We start from the raw sequence: 23,974 nt of genomic DNA on the forward strand, positions 1-23,974 counted from the left end.
GATTGTGGGTGTATGATCTATGCATCAGCAAATCAAGCTATTGAGAAGAGAGATACAACAAAATGAAGGTAGCAATAGGGAGAAGAGAATAAGGGGAAGTAAGAGGGATTCCCAGGGGTTGCTACAAGCAGAGAAAGGAATGGACTGTGGTTGCATTGGGTCTAAGTGTCTATAATATTTAATCATTTCTACAAAATCACACAAATTTATCTTACAAGAAATGCAGAGAAGGACATTAGAGAGTTTCTATTATTGAATTTATGTTTGAAAAAGAAAAACATTGTTTGCACGCTCAGGAGAGGAGTGTTTGAGCAGAAGAAAAAAAAACAATGCTTAGCGTGTCTAAATATTTCTAAATGCATCTAAATGCACCTAAACTCTAGGCATGTTTAGTGTTCATTCAATTCAAAGGCCAGAATAAATTAAAATTCTGGCCAATGGAACGAACGAAGTGCATGACGTGCCTAAATGAATTTTAGAGGGAGAGACTGTGTGGGGTGGCTTTCAAGTTATGAAGCAGGTTGACCTTTGTCCTTCTTACATCAAGAGATCTGATGCAGGTAGCTAAGCAGTCCCTGACTATTTTAATGAAGTTCTTCTATAAGAAAGGCATCGTGATATGTCCGGTGACATCATCGAGCTCAATGCAGCGCTCCACTAGCCCTCTCTTCTGGCTCCCATCCATACACAGCCAGCTTCAGGATCCAGCTGAGCGGTGGTTGTGACACCTACAGCACGAATTCCAATCCTCACCCCATCGGAGATTGACTATTGATATGCCTGTTTTATCCAACCAAATCCAACACAGTTTGTTTTGAATAAATGCACAACGGTCTACACTTAGAGGTGCCTCTGTGTTTCTTTTCTTTTAAATGCATTTGCAAACTGCAGCTTTGGGTGCATTTTTTTTAACTGCTTTTCTCCTGCCAAGTGAATGTACAGTATGTATGCCTACAATGGGTTGTATAATCATTAACCAGTTCTCTCTTAGAGTGGCACCCCAATAAAAAGAAAATATTTGACTTAAAGTGATACTAAAGCTTTCTCTCTTTTTTTTTTAATAAAGTAACAAACATGTCATGCTTACCTGCTCTGTGCATAAGTTTTGCACACAACAGCCCCGTTCCTCTTCTTTTTGGGTCCCCTGCTGGCACTCTGGATTCTCCCCCTTGAGCAGTGCCCCGAGAGAAAGCTTCTTGCCCTGGGGACACTGCTTTGTTCCTTTCCCCTGAGCCACTGTTCTATGTGTCCATAAGACACATAGAGCTGCGGCTCTGCCCTGCCCCCCACTCTCTCCTCATTGGTTCACTGGCCAATGGGCTCCCGCTGCTGTCTCAGCTAACAAGGAAGGAGAGTCCCCATACAGCCGAGGCTATTGTGAATATTGCTGGATTGGAAGGGGCTCTGATAAGGATTGGGGGCCGCTGCAAGCAAACGGTTTTTTACCTTCATGCATAGAATGCATGAAGGTAAAAAAATCTTGAGCCATCAGAAGCACTTTAAACCATAAGTCCACTTTTGCTGAGAAAAAAACCCACAATGCCCTCTGAGTTATCAGCATCCCTGTACATTGCAAGGATTTTAACAAACTTTGTATCAAAGTTCTAGCTTAGTTTACAACATTGAGTAGAGATCTTCATGGAATGGGTGTCCATGGCTGAGCAGCTGCATCCAAACCTTCCTGTGTGCTTCAGTGTATGCTGAAGCACACAGAGCGCAGAAGTCGCCAACTGTCTTCAGAGTCAATAGCTAAAGACCTCCAAACTTTGTGTGGCCTTCAGATTAACACAACAACAGTGCGTAGAGAGCTTCATAGAATGGGTTTCCATGGCTGAGCAGCTGCATCCAAGTCTTACATCACCAAGTACAATGCAAAGCGTCGGATGCAGTGGGGTAAAGAACGCCACCACTGGACTCTAGAGCAGTAGAGATGTGTTCTCTGGAGTCACGAATCACACTTCTTTGTCTGGCAATCCGATGGATGTGTCTGGTTTGGCTTTTGCCAGAAGAAGGGTACATCTCTGACTGCATTGTGCCAAGTGTAAAGTTTGCTGGAGGGGGATTATGGTTTGGGGTTTTTTTTTCAGGGGTTGAGCTTGGCCCCTTACTTCCAGTGAAGGAAACTCTTATACAAGGTACAACTTATGTAGAAGGATTTCTCTAGCAAGAAGGAATAGATACAATGTATCTTCTCCTACTTGCTAGAGTAGGGGTCGCCAAAAGTTCTAAACAAAGGGCTAGTTTTTTGTCTTCAAACTTTAGGAGGGCTGAGCTGTAGCCAGTGGGAATAGAAAATGCCTTGGTGTCAGTGGGAATAAAGTGTCCCCTCTTTGGTATTAGGGAGAGGAATAGTGTTCCATCTTAGGTGTCAGTAAGAGGAATAATGCCCCATGACTGGTGTCAACAGGAACAATAGTATACCATCTTTGGTTTCAGTGGGAGGAAGAGAATGCCATCTTTGGTCTCAGTGGGAGTAACGTGCTTCATCATTGGTGTCAGTGGGAGGAAAAGTGCCCCATCACTGGTGTCACTGGGAGGAATAGTGTCCCATTATTGGTGTCAGTGGGAAGAATAGTCCCCCATGATTGGTGTCAGTGGGAGGAATAGTGCTCTGGTGGCAGTGGCAGGAACTATGTCCCACTGTTGCCGACAGTGGGGGGGGGGGATAATGGTTCAATAGCTGGATAAAAGCAAGCAAAGGGCCAAAGATTGGAGACCAATGTGCTAGAGGAATAGTCTGCTGTATCTTCTCTTCACAGAGAAGTAACAAAATTGGGGTGGCATACAAGGTGAATGATCAATGGGATAGCCAATGAAAGAATATCACAGTGTTCATGTGATCGAGACCTGAGGGAACTGGATTGCTAGTAGGAGACCTGGGACTGTCACCAACAGCCTGGTCTCTATGCTGGGAAAAACGACAAACGGTCACCCTTCCAGCACAAACATAGAACATATATTGTATATGGGGTGCCAAGGATTAAAGAATCAGGTCATCCTTGTAAAAAAATAAATAAATAAATGCACATCTTTTTCCAGGTAAAAAAAAATGTGCATTTATTATTTTTTTACTAGGAGCCACCTAGAAAGCATTGCACTTACGATCAGTAGATCACAGGCGCCATGCAGGATTCCTGCAGACCTGTCTGTATATCTGTGTGCTCGTATCTTGTAGAAGCAGGCAGATATACATAGATAGGAAGAAAGAATAAACTACCACAGCGCTCAACAGCACCATGGTAATTCAGTGAGAACTACAAGCTGACAGCCTTAAAGGCTGTTGGGACTTACAGTTTTTCATTAACAGAATTCTGTGTATGAAAGATGCAGTCTGGTGAGTGAAGCTGCACACAGACACAACTTTTTTTAATTGTGACAGCAGATACGGGGAGAAGATCCCCAGTCTACTGTTGCAGCAGGGACTCGGGTGGGGGGCAGCTGCAGTGGTAACATGTTACACCCTGAATACAGGTATAGCATGTTAGAGAAGGTGAACTTATCCTTTAAAGCCTACCTCCTGGATGCCGTATATGTGTTTGACGGTCATGAAGGGGTTAAGCTATAATGTTTTATAAAAAACTGTATATCAATTAGTAGCCACTGTATTAATATAAATGCATATGCTTTTAAAGCAGACACCCTGCCTAAAGAATGATTAGCCAATGAAAAGATGAAATAAAAAATACATTTTGTTGTCTTCGTCTGCCCCAGGAGCTGCCGCTGGATGTCTTCAGTCTTCAAGGTTGAATTTTGGCCATGTCCTCTATGGCCAAGCTGTCATGATTTCTAAGAAGCAGCACAGTGATGAGTTCATTTCTTTGTCACTTTGCTTTCTCCTCTTACCAACATGCTCTGTGTCAGCAGATGAACTAATAAGCACCTTGTGCTGCTTCTTCCGCTCACAGTCTGAACTCTACTGTAGAGGGACTGCAAAAAGACTGTTACCAATAGAAATTCAGGTACTAACATTGCTTGCGTTTCAAAAAATACATGTAATGGAATTCAGCTTTAATCATATTGTATATCCAATCACTTCTGACAAAAAAGCACACAAGGATAAATCACTGGAAAAATCCTCCAAATTAGAGGGGTGCAATGCATTGAATGCTGGAGCCCTTAAACAAATATATTTGCAAGCAAATAGAATGTAGAGTCAGATGTAGAGGGGAAATTCCCAAATGTTATCTGAATTGCTTATTCTTTGCAAATGAAGAACATAATTAACATTAAATTAAGGTAATACAAATGAACACAATGTAATTCTTGACAACACGGGTGTTAGGGGATGTGGCAAAACTGTGATTCATATTTTTAATCTACTGCACAAATAGACTGGCAAGCTGGCAAATGGGCCTCCAACGTACGGGAAAGTTTTTTTTTTTTTCATTCTTCCTCTACATTGTTGTTTTGCTCTGCTTAAGTACACAATGACTATTAAGCTCAACTGTCCATATAATAGGACATCCACTACATGAGTGAATTCCGAGAGGCAGCTTGCTATAGCCATAAATTGTTTAAGGCTGTCTGCTGGTACACAACCTTGGGGAGGCATCAAAGGCAATCCTTTTATGTAAATACCCTTTCATCAGAGATTTAAGGGCAACTGCTGACATTGCTCCCTCCAGCATATGACAAGTGCTTATCTTGTGTGAACCAAACCAATGATATCTGGGCATTAGAAGAACAGCCGGCTCTAAGGCTAAACAGCCTAATGTGTTGTATGCAATGACGTATTTCGTGCCAGGTTTGCTAAAGGGCCCAAGTCTTGTGCTGTCACTTTTTTGTGATGAGTGGATGAGAGCCCTGAGGTCGACTTTATTATTTTACAAGTCTTTGCATGATCTTGGATATGTTTGGCTGACTCAGGCAAGACTGTTTAAATTGAATTTGGAAACAAATGTTAGGTTTGAGCATATAACACTGGTTTGACATTTGGAAAGGCAAGGTGTGATAGCAAAGAATGCAGAGAGTGCAGCTGTGTCAGTGCCCCTGGGAGTCATGAGGCCCAAGTATAAATGCATCAACACTTTCCAAAATACAGAACTGCAGTCCAGGGCTTCACAAATAGAATGTCTGTATTGGCAGAAGTGTCCCATGGGTAGTCCAAGTCTAGTAGGAACAGGCTAATAACTGACAATGGATGCAGTCTAGTAAGGGCAGCACTATTCAGAACACAGAAGACAAATTTTCTCATTAAATATTACCATAACAGAGCAAATCAACAGCTGCAGAACCATTGATGGAGAAGAAAGCACCATGATCACTGCAGTTAGATACAGAACACCACTATGGAGTTTAAAGTGGTTGGTAAACCCTTACATATACCCAGTAAAGTGACTGGCCTCAGGTAATACACAGAGAATAAACAGAGAAGAAACAAATCCCCTACGTAAGTTGTACCCGTTTATCAGCAGTCTTCTATTTTCTACAGCTATTCAAAGTTCAGAATTTATAAAGCTTGTCTGAGCCGTCAGAAAAAAAGGGGGTGGAGAGCGTAAATTGAACTCTGCAAAGCCCAGCGAGGAGAACTCTCAGAGCTGATTGGAGGGAATAGACACAGCTCACAGGAAAAGAGCTGAGGCTGTCAGTCTGCTGGAGCTCCCTACCCTGTCACCATTTTTCTAGACTAATATAATAGACTATACACTAGACTAATATAACAATAGCATGTGACAAACACATTTGGATAAAATTAAAATGTAATTTGTCAACCTCTATACAATGAAAGCGATTTATATCAAAAAAGGAAATGCCTTTGAGGTGAAGATTAAAGAGACAGAGGGGCCCTTAATTGTTTTCTATCGGGACCACACATAATTAAAGCCCTGCTTGAATGTTTTCTGTTTGCTGGTCATACAGTACACTTTATAAATCATTCTTCCAGTTCAACCTGCAGCCAGCTGTGAATTTCTTAAGTTGCTAAGAATGTCAAAAGTTGCTTCTGTGACTATAAAAACAGTGAGCATTCTGTACAATGTGTATAAAACACCCCCAGATATAAGGTTTCCTGCTCCTGTGATTGGCTAACTTGACTTCCTGGAGGGCTGCAGTGAGTTTAAAAACAAATTACAGTAATTCCCTGCAATAACAGGTCATTTAAAATAGTTTGACAATAAGAAGGCAGCACAGTGGCTAAATGGTTAGCACTTCCACCTGGCAGTACTAGGGTCGTCGGTTCAAATCTCAACCATGGCACCACCTGCCTGGAGTTTGCATGTTCTCCCTGTGCTTGCATGGGTTTCCTCCAGGTACTCCATTTTCCTCCCACACTCCAAAGACATGCTGGTAGGTTAATTGGCTTCTGACTAAATTGGCCCTAGTATATGAATGTGAGTTAGGGACCTTAGATTGTACACCCCTTGAGGGTTAGGGACTGATGTGAGTGTACAATATATATGTAAAGCTCTGCATAAATTGACATTTTTTTTTATAAGTACCTGAAATAAATAAATAAGGCTATGGCTTCACTGGCAATTTAAATCTCTTGTTACTAAGAGATTTAACTACTTGCTTGTGGTCACCTGAATAGGCTGAGGCTACACAGGAAATGATAGAGGAATAAAAACTGTTACAAAATGTCCAGCGATTTACGATTGCAAAATATTTGGAGCAAATGGTTCCCTATGGCCAAAACTACACTAGTAGCATGAAGTAGCATCTTATAGCATTCAATTGCACATGAATGAAGAGCTCAGAGATTGATCGCTATTACATACTACTTCTGTAGTCTGCTCCATAGGAATAAATATTCCATTAGTTTAGCATTCATTCGCAATATCTAGGGATTAAAGTAGAAATCCAGGTTTTATTTCATTTTAAATAGTTCATTTGGTCCAAACGGGGCCAGCTTGGCCCAAACTAGCTAATTAAAGGTCCATTAACTCCAAGATTCTACTTTAAATCTTTAGAAATTTTAGTAGCAGGTTTGAGCTGCTAAAAATATCCTGGTAGCCTCAACTTATTAAGGTGACTACCAGCAAAAATTAAATCTGTTGGTAGCAAGGGAATTATATATCCAATGTAGCATTAGCCTAAAGGGATGCAGAAGCTGGTGCTTTACTTATTAAAACAGTGAGCCTGTTCAGGTGGTAACATTGAAGGCAGACTCTTCCATTTAGCCATCAGTTTAATAAAAGTGCTGGCATGACTTACACCTATATCTCCAAAACTTCAAAAACTAAAGCTGGCCAAACCTAAACACTTTCAATTTGTATGCACTCAGGCAAGTCCTTGCACTACATAATTGAAGGCAAATCTAAAGGAAATTGAAAAAGAAAATTGTATAATGCATGGACAACTTTAGAATCCCCAATAAAGTTCACTTAAATTATTGCAATGTAAATGGAAGGGGAAATTTTTTTTAGTAAAGCTTGAGCTTCCCTTTAATATGCTCACAATAAATTTTAAAAATGTAAAGTATAAACACATTCTATGGGTTCATTTAATTTCCTTTTGAATCCAAATTGTGCCATCTATTCTACTTTAAATCCCTTATCCTTTAGTAAATGTTTACTTTGTTTTATCAGGTGGTAGCTTACATAACATTATGTACATTCTTCCCTTTGTTTCCAATATCATTTTTAGTTATTTAGTAATTTTTCTTAAGAATTATAGTATTGTATGGTATAGCATACTTGTGTAGTAGTAAAATACTTTAAAAGGTTTAAAGGTAGCACTCAAAAATATTGTAACAGTAAGGCACCTATTTAAACTAGGGTCTATGGTTTAAAATGTTCATATTGTGAAAGATTAACAGCTTTCTGACCACCCTATAGCAGAAGTACTGCTACAGGGTGGCAGGGATGCGCAAAATCATGTATATATACGTGATTTGCATCTCTGGGCACTGCTCTTGGCTCCTTGGCATGTCAATCACCGGGTCTCAGCCGCCAATTCTTGGTCGGGATTCGGTGATCATTGGCGGAGCTGACAGGGGAGAGGTCTGTGTGTAAACAACACAGATATCTCCCCTGTCAGCACCAACATTCTGCTTTTTATTGCTCTGCATAGCAGAGCAATGCAAAGCAGCATGTTTACACAGTAAAACACACACAGCACACTATGTAAAACACAGCACACCATTAACCCTTTGATTGCCCCAATTGTTAACCCCTTCCTGCCCATTAATACAGTGTCAGTGCTTTTTATTAGCACTGATCACTGTATTAGTGTCATTGGGATGCCAGTGGCAGTTAGTCCGTTCCCACCCAATGTCAGAATGCCCTTCGCAGTCCCACAGTTCTGCAATAAGTCGCTGATCACCGCCATTACTAGTAGAAAAAAAAATTTCCAGTATATATACACCGCCATTTGTATACGCTATAACTTTCACGTAAACCAATTCATTTACACGTATTGGGATTTTTAGTAAAGACATGTAGCAGAATACATTTTGGCCTAATTTTATGAAGAAATTTTGTTCAAATTTTTTTTTTCTGGATATGTTTTATTTCAGTCTTTGTTTGTTTATAGCGCAAAAAGTAAAAAACGCACAGGTGATCAAAAACCACCAAAAGAAAGCTCTATTTGTAGGAAAAAAATGACAAATTTCATTTATGTACAACGTTGCATGACCGCACAATTAGTTAAAAGTAACGCATCGCTATATCACAAAAACTGGCCTGGCCAGGAAGGGGGTTATATCCTCTGGAGGGCATGTGGTTAAACCAGCTGACACTTCCACATTACTGCAGGTGGTTCTGTCTGCAAGAGACTTCGCTAGCCTTGGATGCCGATTCGCCAAACACCTATGGAGGCAATCATTTGTATGTGCCAATGCAGATAGATATATTTGCACCTTCTTCCTTGCCTGTTCTGTATCTGTTCAGAGGTGTACTGACTACTAACTTTATTGTAAACAATAATAACTGATAAAATATGTATAACATCCACTGAACATATCAGTCCTTTTCACAAATAACAAGACCTGTCAATCCAGACCTTGAGCATAAGAACCAACTGACTTGAGGGTCTAACAATAGCTAGTAGGCTGTTGGTCAACAATGTAAGAGTGCCCTTCTCCCATTGGCCATTAATATAAGGGGTCCTTTCCCAGTAGCCACTAATGTATGGGACCACTACATTGACTATCAATACAAGAATCCACTTTTCCACTGACCACCAATGGAATACTACAATTTTCACTGTTAGTGTTACTTTTCTTGCCATTATTATTCTTTCCTCCAATTCAAGATTGCCACTGAAACAAGTTTTATTTATAGTAAAATATGTGGAGTGTTAAAAAGAAACTGGCTGTAAGATTATAATTTCTTACAGGTACTTATCGTCAGAGTTTTACAAATATAAATTGTACATTCACATCAGTCCCTAACCCTCAAGGTGTGTACAATCTAAGGTCGCTAACTCACATTCATACATACACATACTAGGGCCAATTTAGATAGGAGCCAATTAACCTACGAGCATGTCTTTGGAGTGTGGGAGGAAAATAGAGTACCCGGAGGGAAACCCACACAGGCACAGGGAGAACATGCAAATTCCAGGCAGGTGGTACCATGGTTGGGATTCAAACCAATGACCCTAGTGCTGCCGGACAGAAGTGCTAACCATTTATTGAGATATTCTAGATACACCACGTTCTACATTACTCTTTTATACATTATATTTGAAGCTTACTGACTGTGCCAATGTGCAGTGAGCTAGAGATACAATACATTAAAGCAGGGGTTCCCCATGATAAGAAAACTATTTCAAGGGTTCCACAGTATTAAAGAGGTTGAGAAAGGCTGCCCTAGACTTAACAAGTAATTAACCCTTGCAGTGTGGGGAGGGGGGCACTGCAAGGGAGGAAATTTGCAACTTCCTGAAGGTGGGCTTTAACATCTAACCAGCCTCCTGCTGCTATTTTGTTGGGTGGGCCAGTATATTCTATCAATAAATGATATCAGTGTATTAGAAACAGAAAACAATCAGTGCAAACATTTCCACAACATATCTTACATTTAATGAGTTGGCAGCTGTATTTTTGACTTTTTTTGTGTGAAAATTGTTGGCTACACTGTGTGCAGACATTTCAATCACTAAGTAAATGCAACATTAATTTTAAGGGACATGGCCAAGGTGGAAATACAAAAGCTGGTACTAATGATTGGCTATTGAAGTTGCAGGATCCATGACTGTCATCTTTGTCCTTGTAGATGTAAAACAAACATGCATCTGCAAAAGCCTTGGACTACATCATACTTATTCTATATCAGTGACTCACAATATAGAGATGTAAAGTTGCTTGGCATGGAACTTGCACCTTTACAGATTAGTCAACTTAGCAGCGATGTTTTATTTCTGATTGCTGCACTCTTCAGAATGCTCATTGCTTGTACTTACTCTAATGCTTGCCAATGTCTATTTCAGGACCCTGACCCTGGACAGCACACTTTATAGTAGGAACAAACAACCACCTAAAGTACAACCTGCGCTCTTGTGAAATATTTTAGAAAATATTGTTAAAGGATAACGAAAGCTAGAGAAAAATGTATATATTGCAACTCCACAGTCCTCTAATATGTTGGCTGCATTAGTTTTCTTTTTCACAGTAAGTACATTTTCTGCAAATACAGAAAAAAATCTTGTTGATTCTGTTAGGGGTGATTGTAGCCATATTAGTGCACCTATTGCAATTGTTAAACAATTGAGTATAACTGTGATACTTTTTTTTATTTATACTGTGCAACCAAATCAATCCATCAACAAGTGTCAGACACCCACAAAAGGGACCTATAATATCATTGGATCATACAGCTGCACCTCCAGTAATATTGTGTATCTCATCCAGTGAAATAAATGTAGCAAAGGATCTCATGTTGACAAAACAGACAGAAGTTACAAACAAGGATGAATTTGCACAGACACACCATCAAGGAGCATAAGGAAGATAGTTTCTGCACACCTGTAGGCAGGGTCGAGGATAAGGGGGTACCACCAATCCAGTGAATTGGTTGTGGGCAGAGAGGGTGACCGGTGTGGCGGGGGGGCAATTACTGGAACCGACCCCCTGTATGTCTGTCTCTGCAGCAGCTAAAAGCTGGCTTCTTCTCTCCCTCCCACTGGCTCTCAGCTACTGCAGAGAGAGCCATACAGGGGATTGGTTACAGTAATACCCCTCACCACACCCATCACCCTCCCTGTGCACTTCCCATTTACCCCTACTGCCCAGGTCCCCCCTGTGTGGCCCACCCCCACAGTGCTGCCGGTTTCCCTCCTCTCCTTTCCAACAGCAGCAGTAAGCACACAAAAGGATCCTTCTGGATGGAGAGTGGTCTGGTAAATATGTCACATTTATCAGCTCCTTCGTTTTCTGAATGAACACAATGAGTGATCAGTACCGATCACTCACTGTGTTCATTCATAACTAAAGCCTAGTAAACAGTTTTTTTGGGAGGGGGGCCCTGTCAGGTTGTCTGTAAGGGGACCCATGGTTTCTAACAGCAGTCCTGCCTGTGGGACATCATTTTTTACAACTGGACCACAATATGAAAGATCTCAATGTCTTCGTTCTTAACCACTTGCCTACCGGGCACTTATACCCCCTTCTTTACCAGGACAATTTTCAGCTTTCAGCGATGTTGCACTTTGATTGACAATTGCGCGGTCATGCAAGATTGTACCCATATGAAATTTTTATCATTTTTTTCTCACAAATAGAGATTTATTTTGGTGGTATTTAATCGCTGCTGGGTGCTTTACATTTTGCGCTATAAACAAAAAAAGTGCAAAACAATTTGAAAAAAAAAAAGTTTCTTTGTTTCTATTATAAAATTTTTCAAACAGGTAATTTTTTTCCTTCACTGATGTGCGTTGATGAGGCAGCTCTGATGGGCACTGATAGGCGGCACTGATAGGCAACACTGAAGGGCACTGATAGGCGACACTGATAGGCGGCACTGATAGGCAGCACTAATGAGGTGGCACGGATAGGCAGCACTAATGAGGTGTCACAGATAGGCAGCACTGATTGGTGGCACTGATAGGCGACACTAATAATGGGTACTGATAGACAGCACTGATAGGTGGCACTGACTGGCATCACTGCTGGGCACTGATTGGCGGCACTGCTGGGCACTGACTGGCACAACTGCTGGGCACTGACTGGTAGCACTGACTGGCAGCACTGCTGGGCTGCACTGATGGGCACTGGTGTGTGGCACTGGTGGGCACAGGTGGGTGGCACTGGTGGGCACAGGTGGTGACACTGCTCGGTGGCACAGGTGGGGGCACTGCTGGGCACAGGTGGGCGGAACTTGTGGGTGGCACTACTGGGCACCGATCATCAGGGCACTGATGATCGGTGCCGATCCCTGCTCTGACAACTGTCGGTTTTTGGCAGTACTTTCCTCACGATCTGACAGCGCGAGGAAAGTGCAGCTGAGAAACGGCAATTGCATTTCCCTGTGATCAGCGTGGCATTGGACACGGCTGATCACGTGGTTAAAGGCCGCTGTGATTGGCCTTTTACCACGTCACGTGATCAGCTGTGTCCGAAGGACACAGCGTTCACGGAGATCGCCGGGGGCGCACAGGAGAGCGCGTTCTGAGAGGACGTCATATGACGTCCACCCAGAACTGGCCAGCCGCAGTGCAGCCGTCATTCGGCTATCTGCGGTCGGCAAGTAGTTAAAGGGAATTTCAAAACTTTTCAATAATGGAAAACTTTTGAACTAAGAAAGATAGTTCTATTTGACCAAAAGATAATGGCCTTATTCTAGACCTAGGTTTTCCAAATCACTATCCAACAGTTTTACAACCCACTCTGTGACTGTCTTCTCCCTCCCCCCAGTCTATACTATAGCTCTTTCTCTGTCTTATCTCACTAACTATGCCAGTTCAATTACCATGGCTGTGTACATTTGTTTGTTTTTTTTAAGCTCAAAGATTGTCTTATTTTAACATTCTACTAAAACTTTGTGTATTAGTACTGCTCGGACCTTGAACAAGGGGTACACCCCAAAAGCTTGTCCAGAAAAATTTTATCTTAGTTCAAATTAAAAAAAGTATCACATAGGGTACTCAATTGTTGATCCAGTTAGAAATCTTGGAACATTCTGTGCACTGAACTGTCATCTGAAAACATCTGCCTGCCCTGCTTTATTCTGACAGCATCCATCTACTGTATGTAACGTCGTTGAGATGAGGAGAAAGTTTTCTGTAGTCCAAATCAAGAGAGAGGCCTATGGTCACAATGCTCAGTATATTGCATGAGCATCGCAACTCTAGGAAAACAGTTGTGCTTAAAGAAAAGAAAAAAAGAAAAAAAAAACCCTGAAAAAGAAAATGAGTGCTACCGTCACATCTAAGGGCTGGTAAGGCGCAATATATTACATTTTTCTTTTAACATTAATATACACATTTTGTGTTATTCTTTTGTGATTATTAAAGCCTAACTCCAGATTTCTGTCACTTGAAAATACTTGGTTTGGACCAAGCTAGTCCAAACAAACTGTTACTTTCAATAACAGATGCGCCTCCTGTAAGCACTGTATAAACTGTGGGTAGCATCAGCTAAAACACTATACAGTGCTGTGTCCCTGCAGCAGGATGGGGACATCCTGTCCCATTCCCAGAATAAAATCAAATTAGTCTGAGTGCTGCTCAGCCATTCACAGGATGTTTTGTATTTTATGAATGAGTACAAGGATTCCTCTGAATTGTTGAGGTGGAGATCGGGGCGGACTGACCATTCGAGCACTCGGGCACTGCCTGAGGGCCCGGGGTCAGTAGGGGGCCCTATGAAATGCCCCTGGTACCTATTATAGGCTTTTTTGGGTGTGTTTTGAGTGTGGGCAAGGATACAGGGGCCCCATGATCCCCTATTGCCCGGGGGCCCTGTGAGTTGTCAGTCCGCTCCTGGGTGGAGATTGTAACATCATCGCCCGCCTTTCCACTGCAGCCAGACAGAATGAGCCTTGCATTCATTCAGAAAATACAAAACTTCCTATGAATGGCTGAATATTGCTCAGTCAGACTTGATTTAGTTCTGGGAGTGAGACGGAAAGTCCTCGTCCCATTGCCAGGAAACAGTGCTCCAGACTAAGCAAATACTATCTGAATATTTTGTGGGGGTTTTTTAAAATCCTTTAAGTACCTTATTCCTGCAGCATTATTGTGTGGTCACATGATCTTTCCCTGGTCTTTGGTATCTGCAGGGAAAGATCTTTTAGAGGGGCTTCTATTACTACATTATGCATCTGTGTCTGCACAGCCTTTAATAGTGCTGTGCCAGTCCCATGACTAAAAAAAAAAGCAATTCAAATTAAATTATAAATCTCAAAAAACTGTTTTATAGCTCCCTATTAATCTTTATTGAACATCAAATGTGTGTTTTTTCTGCACTAATATGGTGTAGGCAAACCACAGATGATTGACATTAGCTTTCACTTTGTTCAGAAAACATCTGCATCCAACATGTATTAGCAATTACAGTACCTTTGTTATATTTAATACTGATCGATATTAAAACAAAGTTTTTTAGTGAGTTTCTTAGTTTAATCAACCAGCATACTATATCCTGCCCCCATAGTGTTTAGCAATAGGAGGACATAGAGGAGGAGGGAGGAGAGTGTCATTTACCACTGTGTATACACCCACATGTATTACTACATAGTCACGCAGACTGCAGGAGGAAATGGAGAGATTAGAAGAGAACAGAGATTGAGCATGTTCAATAGAGCACACCAGCTGATCTACATAATCTCAGCCTGCAATGAGGACACAGAGAAGATGGGAGGGACATCTGAAGGCATTATCAACCAGATGTATTTCAATCTACAGTTTTTGGCTTTGTGAGTATGCACACACTGTTATATAACATGTAATGAGAGTTGTTCATAGTCTGGGTTTAATGACACTTTAAATGAAGCTACAATGAGCTATGTAACCCATAGAATTGGATCATTAACCTTATTGGACATTGCAGGACCCAGCTGTAACATAGCTAAACTGACAAAAGCTGGACTCTTAAGGCTCATTTACACCTTGTCTGTTGACCTGGGTTGATCTGTATTGATTAACACAAAGGCACATAGAAAACATGTACCCTTTTGTGACACTCCAATAAAGTTAAAAAAAGTAAACACTGCCCCTATATTATGCACACCAGCACGCAGGCTGGAGTGAGTGAGCCCTTTCTGGTTGCCACAGGATGCTATGGCCACAGTGGGTGCATTAGATCAGCCCTTATGTGTTATTCATAGATCTGCACTAGCTTATTAGCAAAAACAACAAATTTTAAATTATTTATTTACAAAGTACTGTTCTCTGGACAAAAAATATTTTCCTAGAAAAAATGATGCAGAAAGTAATTTACCGTCTGTTGGAATGAATATTCCACCTTCTATAGAACATAAATCCCACTAATACATTTGATATATAAATATATATAACACCCAACGGGAGAGCATTGCTTCCTGATAAACATCCCAATCATTTTGCTGAGAAATAACTATTATAATCTAATTTATTTCCTATACTCGGTATTATTCCGAGCATCTTTAAATAGGAGAGAGAGATAGGGAGATTTGTTTCATAACTTTAAATAGAGCGAAGCTCTGCATATTATTCAGCTCCATGTGCTTTGCCAAAGCAACACAAGTGTAATTTAGATTTGGATATTATGGTAGTCTCTGTGCTGTAAAACAGCGGGGTACTCAGTGCCTCATTAATAAAGGATAAACTTGGAATCTATTTACAATACACTTTTTAGTTATTTACACTCTGTTGTACGTAGGCAATATACTATTACAATTGTCTGCAGAACAGAAAAAAAGCACAATCACCACATAATGGAGATGAGGGTAAATTGTGGGAGAGAAAACTTTCTAGTTTTATTATTTAAATGCAAAGTATGCTTTTTTTTTTACTACTCTGATTAAAGTAGTTTCTAAATTGCATTATGGGAAATCTTATAGCAATTAAGCTTATAGCAGACTCTAGTTAAAAAAAAACAGCAATCTTTCAGATGTTTTTCCTGCCACTGTGGGACAGGCATGGACACATTGTTAGCCTAATCTAACCACCAATGTCACAGAGCTAAAGTGTTAGGCTGGCCATACACTATACAATTTTCTGTCCAATTTCCTTTAGATTTACCTTCAACTATGTAGTGCAAGGGCCTGCCTAAATTGGATACAATTGAAAGTGTTGTTTAGGTTTGAACTCATATTATATGGTTTTTGGTAAATCTAAAGTAAATTTCTCAAGAAAATTGTATATTGTATGGCCAGCCTAAGTCAGGACAAAATATAAAGAGAAATGTAAGTGCACCTCAGCACTACATTTTCCAGTGTTTTATCTTACTATATGGAAAAATATCTGTTGATTTGCTAGAAATGTACTCCGCTTTTAATTTCCTCTTGTGAATGACACCACACCAAAAATTCCAAGATTTTGTGTCAGCCCTACACAATTGTCTGTTAAACTATTGAATCTCAGCCATTCTTAATTTCCACAGCATAGGGACGAATTGTTCTGTTGTGCAATAAAAAAACTAAAAGGACTCCAAGAGATAAGACAGGAAGTGCCTACAGTATTGGTCTCCAAACTGTGGCCCAAGGTCCGAATTTAGCCCTATGCATATCTTATCTTATCCATTGCATATATATATCTTTAACCTTAGCCTTTGGAGCACTATTCCTCCCATTGATATGCAGCACAATTCCTCCCACTGCCATCAACAATGGAGCAATAATTCCAGTACTAACAATAGGACACTATTCCTCCCACTGACATCAACGCTGGGGCACTTATTCCTCTTATTGACACCAACAATGGTGCACTAGTATTTCCCTCAATACCAAAGATGGGACATTGCCAGGACATTTTCTATCCGCACTGGCGATGATCTGGCCCCCCTAAAGTCTGAAGAACAAAAAACTGGCCCTTTGTTTAGAAGGTTTGGTGACCCCTGGTCTACAGGAAGGCTTTATGCAGCACATAGATTATGCAGTTTTCTTTCCCTCCACTACAGGTTGAAGGAAAGAAAATTGCTTGATTCCCCCATCAATAAAATTAATGTTGATGGGGGTAATCCATTACACAGTGCTATTCTGTTCTCCCAGTGGGGAACCTTTTGGCTTGCAGAACACAATGATTGCTGCTAGTGGCTATAGCTGCTGGCAGTGATCGCACGGAAAAAAAAGACAGGCTGGTTGTACTAAAGTCGATTGATGGATCAACTTCAGTACGATGAGCCTGCCCATAGATAGATCGAATCTAGGCCAGCCCCTGCTGAACTGGCTGAGATTCCATCCATCTATGGATGGCTTTACATTTCAGCCAAAATCAGAAGGTATCGAAAAGATAGAACAAAATGCTTTCCTTGATACTTTTACCAGAAGAAAAGGGAGAAAATAAAAAAAAGTTCATTGATAAGGTTTACAGTACATACTCTATATACATACATACATATTATTTCCTGCTAGTTGTCTGGCTCTCACTCCTTCCTCACCACCTTTCTGCACCACTCCACATGATTTTCCTCATTCATCCTCTGCAAGATCTTCAGCCTCAAGTGATAATGATGGAAGGCTGACAAGGGAGGAAGAGGCTTACCTTATGGCACATTATGTGATCTCTGAGGCAGCACAAAGAGTAGTACTGAGGGTAGGCATAACCCCTACCCTAAGTCTCCTAACCACACCCTGCCATCTCCAGCAGCATCCTTGACTAAGCAGTCCTCATCCCTACTGGCTGGTGTAAAAGAAAAAATTGTCATCCAATCACTCTCATACCCCAAGTCTCAATGCCAGCTTGGTATAATTGCTGAATTTACAGCTGCTCCCATTCCAGCTAGTGGAATCTTTCCCCTACCACAACTTTGTGGCCTGTGCTTCACCACATTGACAGGTACCCAGATGCCATTCTTTTGCCCAGAAAGCCATTCCTTCTCTCCACCCACATGTGGAAGCCATTGTCTCCATGTCACTAGAACTCCCTCAGCAGCATGGTTCACATGACCACACACACATGGTCCTGAAAGCATGGTAAAAGATGTTAAATCTTATTAATTGTGCATTAGGTAAATATGCTGGTGGTTGTTAAGGATGCAACATAGGCCACACTGTTGAAGCTTGTGGTGTCACTTCATGTCCTGCATCTTGGTAATGGTGACAGTAGTCACCTTTACCCCTTTCACCTCAATGGCCTTATCCTGTGACTCTTCAGAACCACTAATTCACCCAACCAAGAGTCCAAGCAACAAAAAGCCTGCACAACAGCCCAGGCAAATTGCAGCCTTGCCTTTTTCCAGCTGGTATGCCTTGCTTCATGGTTGCACTAACAGCAGTAAGCCATCAATGTTGGTCAGGGATGTGATCTGCCATGCATGAAACAGTTTTGCTACTGGCCAATTGGTACACAGTTGAAGGCTTTGGCTTTATTTATTTTATAGTACGCTTGCCTATAGATTGGTTGGTTGTAGCTGCTACCTCCATTGATCAATTCAGGCCTATTAGAGCTGAATTAAAAAAAAAAAAAAAGCATTGCAGCAAACACTGCCTAAGAAAAACCTTTTTTACTCCAAATGGAAGTGAAGCAGGTTGGGGTGCTGCTGCTGTATTTAAGCCACTGGTAATTGTCAAATGAAAAAAATTAATTAAACATGCAAAATATGTGATGCCAGAATATGGTGTTGCTGATGCTCTTCATGACATTACATAAAGCTTCAATTCATCTCCCAAACATATAAAAGAGTTGTGTTTTCCTGTGTAACACCATCTCCTTCTTGTATGATATGTATACATTTTTATTTTTGCATTGGTACATGTCCTCCATGTCAGTACACAACTCCACCCCCCCCCCTTCTCCATATGCCTTTTCTTTTACAAAGGCCTATTTGCCTTGAAAATAGCCAAAGTTGACTTTCAAGATTCATTCCCCAATAGATTTCAATGTGATTTGTGTTTAGGTTCACAATTTTCAGATTTTACAATAGCTTAGATGAATGGCCCACAGACTGAGCTCAGACAGATTATTTCATCCCTGATCATGAATGGTTCTTTCTTATTGCCTATGCTATAGATGTAACAGTAAACAAAGAAGGATGCTCTTTGTGGGCAAGGGTGCTCTTTGAAGATGACATATCTAGTAGCTGTTTGTCATAGGTCTAGGTGTTTTCTCTAGTATAGGAGTGTCCATCATAAGAAGACATCTCAGCTTTGGGTAGATGCTAGAAGCGCATGCAGTCCAGTGTAGCAAACACAGTCACTCTTTGTATCCCTGCAAATCGTTGTAATATCCAAGTTGACTAAAATGATTCAAAGACATTTTCCAGAGTAAAAATAAATCGGTACTCACTGTATATGTATATAGTCATTAAATACTGTATGTCTAGCATACAAAAAAGTCTACTGTTTTTCCATGTCTAGGGACCTGCAAATGGGACATACACTCTGTCATATAAGTGAATGGCTGTACACCCCTGTAAACTGTAAAAGCTGATGCTTTGTTGCATTGGCATTTACCCACATGTGTGCACAGCATTTTTTCCAATAGGCAGTCTTTACTCAGTACTCGTGTTTTCAGCAGGGTTTGGAGAACTCAACACTTCAATGACATGTCAGCCAGAATGGATCAACATAAAATAGTCTACTGTAAAGCCTGAGGTGTCGTTGGGATGCATACATCTGTACAATTAAAAACAGTGTTTACACTTGGACAACTGTTTTTTTTGCAAACCTATTAACGTTAGCATGTAACTTTGCACATTATATGGCCAAAATTTTGTGGGCACCTGGCTCTTCGTCTTTTGGGAAGGCTTTCCATGAATTTCAGAGTGTGTCTGAGAGATTTTGTTGATACTGTAGTACTGAGCTCAGCCAGGAAAACCTGGCTCACAGACTGTTCAAAGTCATCCCAATGGTCTTCAGTGGGGCTGAGGTCAGGGCTCTGTGCAGGTCATTCGTATTCCCCAACATCAAACAATGTCTATATGGACTGGGCTTTGTTCACAAGGGCATCCTTATGCTGAAACAGAAAATGGTCTCCCCCAAAACTGTTGTCACAAGCTTGGAATCACACAATTGTATAAAATGTCTTTGTATCTTGTTGCATTAATAGAACCCTTCCCTGAAACCACCAGAACACAATGATAAGCAGGGGTGTTCACATACACTCCTGGATGAGAGTGTTTTCTTAGTTGAGTCTTTTTTATGAATCTAACACTGGTTCAAACCTAATTCTCCTTTAAGCCTGTTAAAGATATAGTAGAGTTAAAGTCACAATAATTATGTGATTGAACCATGGTATCTTACTCCTCGTCCACCATCTGTAGGAATTGTGGTGGAGCAGAGATGTAACATTTAGACAACAGTTAATTTCAACCATTTTTAAAGTCTGCTAAAGTTGCACCCAGAGGCTGGTAAAAGTATGGCTTCCCATTCATCATTATACAAACTGCATAACATGCTGTATTTAATCAATTCACGGATGGCAGTCAACTCAATGAAACTGCTGTTGTGCCATTAATCACCTATCTTTACCGCTTCACATGTGCCGTCTAATTCATCTCACCTCAATGACATTTTTTTGCTCACTTGAGAATTACATTATTCTGTAAAAAGAACATTTACCAAACAATTCAGAGTCAAGATTTTTTTTAAAATAATCTCAAGGCACATTTTCCTTAAAATAACCTGTAACCACTAGAATGAATTTGTTGTTTAAATATTATTTCCATTATTTTAAGTGGCACATGAAATTCGTTTTTGCATGCAGCAGTTTTGCATAGGGGGCAGTTAGACAGGAAGACTACAAAAATACTCCACTTCTCATTTACCATAAGGTTCTACTTCTGGAAAATAAATTCTTGGCCATTCTGTCTAGTTGAAGTGGAGATTTGTTCCAAGGCTTCTTCTGAACAGAGAGGGGGAGAAAAGTGGCCAGGGCTCATTGAGATCTTGTTTTGGTCTCTTGTGAAATAACACCCATGCTGTTCCATTACTGGGGTTTTTGCCCTCTAGACCACGCTATTAAACTGTAAACAAAGGAAGGGATCTACCCACTTTGGTTTTTCCTTCTTTAAATGTAATAAATACTGCGCTGTCTGGGACAATAGAATAACAGATAGTGACTAACTGGGGTTGGATTTCCTGAAATTTCTGCATAAGCGGGAGGGGGGGGGGGCATAAGTGGGCAACTAAGCCAGTGGAGTCTTCTTCTAGATAAACATAAAAAATCTAAAAGTAGAAGCTATGCATATTTTTTTTTTTGAGGTGGAGAGGGGTAGTGGTGTTGAATGCTTAATGTTGCCAGGACAGGTATGATGGAAATGTGATTATAAAGACTGCAAAGCGTGAGGTAGGAGGAAAAATGTTCAACTGCTCATTCTCAACATCTTTTTTCTCACACATTGGTCACCTGTCTGTACAGCCAGTCTTGTGATATACATATATCTGCAACACTGCTTAGCCAAATCCTTTTGTAGGCATGTAAAACTGTAATCATCAATCTGTTGCCTTAAATGTTGATTCCTAGATTGTAAGCTCCAAGGAGCAGGGCCCTCCTATCCCTCTTGTATTGAACTGTATTGTCTCCCTTTATATTGTAAAGCGCTGAGCAAACTATTGGCCCTAAATAAATCCTGTATAATAATAATAATTTAGCCTTGTAATATGTACTCATAAGAACATTGCACACCACATGGATTGACATGCCATTATACACTGAACAAACTGGTGGATCTGAGATGGAATCATGTTCCTGCTTTGTAAACCCCTATGTATGAAAAGCATGCCTTCCTTGTTGATCACTTTATGCCCTCTGCTGAGAAGGTCACAGAGTGCTCCATAGTCACTATTAGAGCTATGGGGTGGTCAGCCCTGTACAGAGTGAAGAGCCCATTTTTTAACTTTTCTGTCCAAGCGCCAAGCTGCTTCCAGGCAGCCCATGTTGGTGAAAAAATACCCATTGGCTGTACAGCCTCACCTGCATAGCTGGGCTTGATAGGTACTCAGGGAAGGGCATATGGACCATGCCGCAGAGCCTTCACATCCAGGTCTGCTTACCCATCCCTGCATACCTGTCAAGCTTGAATGTGCAGGTGAGTTTATACAGCTGCAGACTATTCACTAATATGGGCTGCCTGCGTACAACTCAGTGCTTTGACAAAATTTAAACAAAAGGGCTATTCATGTTGTATGGGGCTAAAAGCCCACGTGAATGAGCCCTTAGTCAACTTTTTAAATAAACGGTATTATGGGAGCACACTTCCCCGCCAGTCATTTTCCTTTAAGTCACATAATTGATAGGGGAAAATGTGATTGCTGTATTTCCTATTAAGGTGTTTGTAGTGTCAGAACATTTCTATGGTTTTATTAGGGAAGAGTTAACACCTATAAGAATATTATTTTCTGCTGGGGAGATTTCCATTTACAGAATGAAAAGAAATCTTGCCAAAGTGAATTGTATTCCCATCTTAGATAGCTGTAGGTGGCGGGACTTCTAATTTTTTGCTTTATTGAAAACTCAAAATGTTTGGGATTTCTGCTTAATTTGTCTCAGTGACAATGGTCACCAGGAGAAATAGAGGGGTGAAACGCCACTATTCCCCAGAAGCTGCCTTTACGGAGGACTTTATTGTGATATTTCATTTCTGTTGGAATACATGGTTTTGCAGTAACTACTTCACTGTTCAGGAGAGGTAGATTCTTCAACCAGTAGATGGCAGTGCTTATAAGTTTGTAGCTGCATCTATGACTATATTTACTTTTATTTATTTCAGGTACTTCTATAGCGCGGTCAATTTACGCAGCGCTTTACATATATATTGTACATTCACATCAGTCCCTAATCCTCAAGGGGTGTACAATCTAAGGTCCCTAACTCACATTCATACATACACATACTAGGGATGATTTAGACAGGAGCCAATTCACCTACCAGCATGTCTTTGGAGTGTGGGAAGAAACCGGAGTACCCGGAGGAAACCCACGCAGGCACATGGAGAACATGCAAACTCCAGGCAGGTGGTGCCGTGGTTGGGAATCAAACCGATGACCCTAGTACTGCCAGGCAGAAGTGCTAACCATTTAGCCACTGTGCTGCCACTATATGTCTTTTCTCTATAATAAAGTCCCTGTTTGCAGAGCAGCAACAGATAAACACATGTGGACTGTGCACTGTCTGTTCTGCAGGGCTATATACAGAATCTCTAACAGGTTACGGGCCCAGACATCTGCCAACATACCCAGTCATAGCCTGCTACAGCAAAATAAGTGTAAGACACAGCAACAGGAAGAAGATTGCAAAAGTATAAAAGAAAATGGATAGTGACACACGTGCAAGAAAGTTTTCATTTGCAAACACTGACAATCCATAACTACCAGATTTGAAAAATCAAGATGAAAAATGCTGTTAATAAGAGAAGGTACGTGGAAATGTATAAATGAACTCAGGCCAGAACACCCTTCAGATGTATGGATAGAGAAAGAGCAGAAAGCTCTGAGCACAATCTCTCTAAGTATAGAGGTTTAGCAGTTTCACACATACATATACTGTATGTATGATTTGGTCAAGAAATGTGATAAGGATTACAGAAGGTACATGCAAGAGCTAATCTCAGTAATTAAATGTATTTGAATAGAAAGCTATACCAAACCAAACTGCTTAAAGGCCAGGATATACAGGATTATATGGGGCACACCTTGGAAATGGTTAAACATCTGAGAAGTATAGAAGAATAAAATATTTTCATGTTGCAGACCATTACTTAGTGGTTTACCAGAAAGTTATACAATGCTTGTCACAGCACTTGATGCACATCCAAATGATGAACCGACATTGAAATATGTTAAGGGCAAGTTTACGGATGAATATAAGCATAAAACAGAAAGCATTATTAGTGACGGTGCTTTCATTGCAGAGTCTGTTTTAACTGTGAAAATTAGGAATAAAAACAATAACATGCAACAAGAAACACAGGAATGCTTTGTGTGCAAGAAACAAGGCCATTTAAAAGCAGGATTGC

The sequence above is a fragment of the Staurois parvus genome, unplaced genomic scaffold, assembly GCF_062004578.1.
Source record: "Staurois parvus isolate SC_StPar_1 unplaced genomic scaffold, SC_StPar_1.0 ptg000303l, whole genome shotgun sequence".
Lineage (NCBI taxonomy): Eukaryota > Metazoa > Chordata > Amphibia > Anura > Ranidae > Staurois > Staurois parvus.